Below are 6,715 nucleotides of genomic sequence, written 5' to 3' on the forward strand. Positions count from 1 at the left end.
GCTGCTTATGTGAGGTCTGCTTTGTGAGAGACAGAAAAAGGTTTGCGTTATCTTTGTTTTGTGGGTGAAGCCCTTCACCTGTGAGTTAGGATCCCCAACTGTTTAGGTAGTGCCTGGATGGCGAGGATTTAGTTTGTTTATTCGATTTTCATACAACCTTTAAAAAATAAAACTGGCTATAAGTCAGATTTTAAGAAAACCTGCTGTTTGGATTACCCTTTTTCCCAGTGATCCCCATTGAGCTAACCCCTCACGATCCTAAAGGAAGGACAATATGGGAAGGTTGGACAGAAGCAGTAGGAGGGATGATATGGACAAGGTTGGGTCGGAGGAGGGATGATATGGACAAGGTTGGGTCGGAGGAGGGATGATATGGACAAGGTTGGGTAGGAGGAGGGACGATATGGACAAGGTTGTGTAGGAGGAGGGACGATATGGACAAGGTTGGGTAGGAGGAGGGACGATATGGACAAGGTTGTGTAGGAGGAGGGACGATATGGACAAGGTTGGGTAGGAGGAGGGACAATATGGACAAGGTTGTGTAGGAGGAGGGACGATATGGACAAGGTTGGGTAGGAGGAGGGACAATATGGACAAGGTTGGGTAGGAGGAGGGACGATATAGACAAGGTTGGGCAAGAGGAGGGACGATATGGACAAGGTTGGGCAGGAGGAGGGACGATATGGACAAGGTTGGGTAGGAGGAGGGACGATATGGACAAGGTTGGGCAGGAGGAGGGACTATATGGACAAGGTTGGGCAAAAGCCAGAGGATGGACAATATGGACAAGTTTGGGTAGGAAGAGGGATGATAAGTACAAGGTTGGTTAGGAGGAGAGGGATGGACAATATGGCCATGGTTGAGCAGGAGAAGGGACGATATGGACATAGTTGGGCAGGAGGAGGGGCAATATGGACAAGGTTGGGTAGAAGGAGGGATGATAAGGACAAGGTTGGATAGGAGGAGGGGTGGGAATGATATGGACAAGTTTGGACAGGGGCAGTAGAAAGGATAATATGGACAATGTTGGGTAAGAGCAGTAGGAGGCATGATATGGACATGGTTGGGAGGGAGGAGGGATGATATGGACAAAGTTGGGTAGAAGGAGGGACAATATGGAAAAGGTTGGGTCAGAGGAGGGATGATATAGACAGAGTTGGGTAGGAGAAGGGACAATATGGACAAGGTTGGGTAGGAGGAAGAATGATATGCAGAAGGTTGGGCAGGAGCAGGAGGAGGGACGATATGGACCAGGTTGGGTCTGAGGAGGGATGATTAGGACAAGGTTGAGTAGGAGTAGGCATTATTATGGATATGGTTGGGCAGGAAGAGGGACAATATGGACAAGGTTGGATAGGAGAAGGGACGATATGCACAAAGTTGGACAAGAGCAGGAGGAGGGGAAGCATGACCACAAGGTTGGGTAGGAGGAGGAATTATATGGACAAGGTTGGGTAGGAGCAGTAGGAGGGATGATATGGACAAGATTGCATAGGAGCAGGAGGAGGGAAGATATGGACAAGGTTGGGTAGGAGGAACGATATGGACAAGATTGGGCAGGAGGAGGGGCGATAATCACAAGGTTGAGTGGTAGGAGGGATGGTTAGGAAGGAGGGGGGATAATATGAACAAGTTTGGGCAGGAGCAGGAGGAGGAACAAAATGGACAAGGTTGGGTAGGAGGAGGCACAATATGGATGAGGTTGGGTAGGAGGAGAGATAATATGGACATGGTTGGATAGGAGGAGGGACAATATGAACAAAGTTGGATAGAAATTTTGATATAAACAAGGTTGGGTAAGAAGAGGGGGAAGGTTGATATGGACAAGGTTGGGTAGGAGAAGGAGAAGGGATAATATGGACAAGGTTAGGTAGGAGGAGGGGTGATATGAACAAGGATGGGCAGGAGGAGGGGCAATATGGAAAAGTTTGGGTAGGAGGAGGGACAATATGGACAATGTTATGTAGGGGGAGGGATGATAAAAACAAGGTTGGGTAGGGGAAGGGACAATATGGACAAGGTTAGGTAGGAGGAGGGATGATATGAAGAAGGTTGGGTAGGAACAGTGACAGTATGGACAAGGTTGGGTAGGAGGAAGGACAATATGGACAAGGTTGAAGGTTGGGTAGTATGAGGGATGATATGGATAAGGTTGAAGGTTGGGTAGTATGAGGGATGATATGGACAAGGTTGAAGGTTGGGTAGTAGGAGGGATGATATGGACAAGGTTGAAGGTTGGGTAGTATGAGGGATGATATGGACAAGGTTGAAGGTTGGGTAGTAGGAGGGATGATATGGATAAGGTTGAAGGTTGGGTAGTATGAGGGATGATATGGACAAGGTTGAAGGTTGGGTAGTATGAGGGATGATATGGACAAGGTTGAAGGTTGGGTAGTAGGAGGGATGATATGGACAAGGTTGAAGGTTGGGTAGTAGGAGGGATGATATGGACAAGGTTGAAGGTTGGTGTAGTATGAGGGATGATATGGACAAGGTTGAAGGTTGGGTAGTAGGAGGGATGATATGGACAAGGTTGAAGGTTGGGTAGTATGAGGGATGATATGGACAAGGTTGAAGGTTGGGTAGTAGGAGGGATGATATGGACAAGGTTGAAGGTTGGGTAGTAGGAGGGATGATATGGACAAGGTTGAAGGTTGGGTAGTATGAGGGATGATATTGACAAGGTTGAAGGTTGGGTAGTAGGAGGGATGATATGGACAAGGTTGAAGGTTGGGTAGTATGAGGGATGATATGGACAAGGTTGAAGGTTGGGTAGTATGAGGGATGATATGGACAAGGTTGAAGGTTGGGTAGTATGAGGGATGATATGGACAAGGTTGAAGGTTGGGTAGTAGGAGGGATGATATGGACAAGGTTGAAGGTTGGGTAGTATGAGGGATGATATGGACAAGGTTGAAGGTTGGGTAGTATGAGGGATGATATTGACAAGGTTGAAGGTTGGGTAGTATGAGGGATGATATGGACAAGGTTGAAGGTTGGGTAGTAGGAGGGATGATATGGACAAGGTTGAAGGTTGGGTAGTATGAGGGATGATATGGACAAGGTTGAAGGTTGGGTAGTAGGAGGGATGATATGGATAAGGTTGAAGGTTGGGTAGTATGAGGGATGATATGGACAAGGTTGAAGGTTGGGTAGTATGAGGGATGATATGGACAAGGTTGAAGGTTGGGTAGTAGGAGGGATGATATGGACAAGGTTGAAGGTTGGGTAGTATGAGGGATGATATGGACAAGGTTGAAGGTTGGTGTAGTATGAGGGATGATATGGACAAGGTTGAAGGTTGGGTAGTAGGAGGGATGATATGGACAAGGTTGAAGGTTGGGTAGTATGAGGGATGATATGGACAAGGTTGAAGGTTGGGTAGTAGGAGGGATGATATGGACAAGGTTGAAGGTTGGGTAGTAGGAGGGATGATATGGACAAGGTTGAAGGTTGGGTAGTATGAGGGATGATATTGACAAGGTTGAAGGTTGGGTAGTAGGAGGGATGATATGGACAAGGTTGAAGGTTGGGTAGTATGAGGGATGATATGGACAAGGTTGAAGGTTGGGTAGTATGAGGGATGATATTGACAAGGTTGAAGGTTGGGTAGTAGGAGGGATGATATGGACAAGGTTGAAGGTTGGGTAGTATGAGGGATGATATGGACAAGGTTGAAGGTTGGGTAGTATGAGGGATGATATGGACAAGGTTGAAGGTTGGGTAGTATGAGGGATGATATGGACAAGGTTGAAGGTTGGGTAGTAGGAGGGATGATATGGACAAGGTTGAAGGTTGGGTAGTATGAGGGATGATATGGACAAGGTTGAAGGTTGGGTAGTATGAGGGATGATATGGACAAGGTTGAAGGTTGGGTAGTAGGAGGGATGATATGGACAAGGTTGAAGGTTGGGTAGTAGGAGGGATGATATGGACAAGGTTGAAGGTTGGGTAGTATGAGGGATGATATGGACAAGGTTGAAGGTTGGGTAGTATGAGGGATGATATGGACAAGGTTGAAGGTTGGGTAGTATGAGGGATGATATGGACAAGGTTGAAGGTTGGGTAGTAGGAGGGATGATATGGACAAGGTTGAAGGTTGGGTAGTATGAGGGATGATATGGACAAGGTTGAAGGTTGGGTAGTATGAGGGATGATATGGACAAGGTTGAAGGTTGGGTAGTATGAGGGATGATATGGACAAGGTTGAAGGTTGGGTAGTAGGAGGGATGATATGGACAAGGTTGAAGGTTGGGTAGTATGAGGGATGATATGGACAAGGTTGAAGGTTGGGTAGTATGAGGGATGATATGGACAAGGTTGAAGGTTGGGTAGTATGAGGGATGATATGGACAAGGTTGAAGGTTGGGTAGTATGAGGGATGATATGGACAAGGTTGAAGGTTGGGTAGTAGGAGGGATGATATGGACAAGGTTGAAGGTTGGGTAGTATGAGGGATGATATGGACAAGGTTGAAGGTTGGGTAGTATGAGGGATGATATGGACAAGGTTGAAGGTTGGGTAGTATGAGGGATGATATGGACAAGGTTGAAGGTTGGGTAGTATGAGGGATGATATGGACAAGGTTGAAGGTTGGGTAGTAGGAGGGATGATATGGACAAGGTTGAAGGTTGGGTAGTATGAGGGATGATATGGACAAGGTTGAAGGTTGGGTAGTATGAGGGATGATATGGACAAGGTTGAAGGTTGGGTAGTATGAGGGATGATATGGACAAGGTTGAAGGTTGGGTAGTAGGAGGGATGATATGGACAAGGTTGAAGGTTGGGTAGTATGAGGGATGATATGGACAAGGTTGAAGGTTGGGTAGTATGAGGGATGATATGGACAAGGTTGAAGGTTGGGTAGTATGAGGGATGATATGGACAAGGTTGAAGGTTGGGTAGTAGGAGGGATGATATGGACAAGGTTGAAGGTTGGGTAGTATGAGGGATGATATGGACAAGGTTTAAGGTTGGGTAGTATGAGGGATGATATGGACAAGGTTGAAGGTTGGGTAGTATGAGGGATGATATGGACAAGGTTGAAGGTTGGGTAGTATGAGGGATGATATGGACAAGGTTGAAGGTTGGGTAGTAGGAGGGATGATATGGACAAGGTTGAAGGTTGGGTAGTATGAGGGATGATATGGACAAGGTTGAAGGTTGGGTAGTATGAGGGATGATATGGACAAGGTTGGACAGGAGCAGTAGATGGGACAAAATGAGAAATATGGGCAGAAGACGGGGCGATGGTTAGATTTTGGGGTTTGGAATGTCCCTCATTCTCCACACTGATGTTTTTCTCTGTCATTCTTTTCTGCTCCAGTCTAGACGTTGGATGAGAAGATCCGGAATCCCGGATAGTGGGGAAGATGCCGTATACCCCGAGTCCGTCCTCCTCCTATAATCCACTGTATCTGTATATAGTATAAGAGCACTTCCATATGAATATCAGAGCCATAGTCCTGTAGCAGAGTGTGAGGTATGAATAGAAGGGTCACTCTATTGTAGGATGGGAACTAGAGAGGTGACAACGAGGCCACCAGAGAACCACGAATGTGACAACCCATCTTTGTGTCTATGGAGAGCTGTGACACTGAAATCACCTGCAGAAGATAAAGTGACAAGACTTGTAATCTGCCTATTCTATACCTGGCAGCACCCGGAAAAATGACTTTTGGATGTCTACACAAGAGAGATAAATAACTTTTTTGTCCTGCTGTTTTTATTTGTTTTTCTTTTCTCCCTCTCCTCCTGGGTGACCCCGTGTATTGTTAACTTACCGATATTATTTTACTTTTAAATGGCATTTAAATATATGGAACATATAGTCTTTGTAGTTTCATTATGGTAGAACAATGTACTGCTTGTATTCTTCACAGTTATTATCAAAACACAAAGTTTTGGAAACAAAGTGGATCCTGAGGAAGCCCACTCCGGGCGAAACGCGTCGATCCAACCACTTTTCCTCATGATCCTCTAGGCATTGTATTATATGCTTGGAAGTGACCATTATATGCTTTTACAATATATTGAAGAGTTTTACTATGTCAAATAAACATTACTTTTTTTTATATCATTATTCTATGTGATTATACTGTTAGGCACGCTCAACAAAACAAAACTCTTGTTCCCCTAATCCCCCTAAAGGGGATTGTGCCTGTCTCTTGAACAATATCTCCTACCTATTATCTAAATAAATAACATGAATAAAGTGCACTATATTACCAAAAGTATTGGGACGCCTGCCTTTACACACACATAAACTGTAATGACATCCCAGTCTTAGCCCGGAGGGTTCAATATTGGGTTGGCCGATCCTTTGCAGCTATAACGGCTTCAACTCTTCTGATAAGGCCGTCCACAAGGTTTAGGAGGGTGTCTATGGTAATGTTTGACCATTCTTCCAGAAGAGCATTTGTGAGGTCAGGGACTGATGTTGGACGAGAAGGCCTGGCTCACAGTCACATAGGCTGGACTTGATGGACTTGTGTCTTTTTTAACCTCACCTTCTATGTAACAGTCTCCGCTCTAATTTATCCCAAAGGTGTTCTATTGGGTTGAGGTCAGGACTCTGTGCAGGCCAGTCAAGTTCCTCCACCCCAAACTCGCTCCTCCATGTCTTTATGGGCCTTGGTTTGTGAACTGGTCCAAATAATTTGGTAGAGGAGGATTATGGTGTGGAGGGGAGGGGGATTATGGTGTGGGGGGGTTG

General features: G+C 45.7%; 1 protein-coding gene across 4 annotated transcripts in view; it reads left to right on the plus strand.

Annotated features, from left to right (window-relative positions):
- Positions 1 to 6,074, plus strand: part of LOC143997817 (retinoic acid receptor responder protein 2-like) — a 112,919-nt gene extending 106,845 nt beyond the window's left edge. For all 4 annotated transcript variants that reach the window (XM_077493635.1, XM_077493632.1, XM_077493634.1 and 1 more), the window contains one exon: positions 5,327 to 6,074. The gene's annotated coding sequence lies outside the window, so the exon portion shown is untranslated. The remainder of the gene's footprint in view (positions 1 to 5,326) is intronic.
- Positions 6,075 to 6,715: the final 641 nt, after the last annotated feature.

Source organism: Lithobates pipiens, unplaced genomic scaffold, assembly GCF_037356315.1.
Source record: "Lithobates pipiens isolate NorthernLeopardFrog02 unplaced genomic scaffold, aLitPip1_a1.2 Scaffold_19, whole genome shotgun sequence".
Lineage (NCBI taxonomy): Eukaryota > Metazoa > Chordata > Amphibia > Anura > Ranidae > Lithobates > Lithobates pipiens.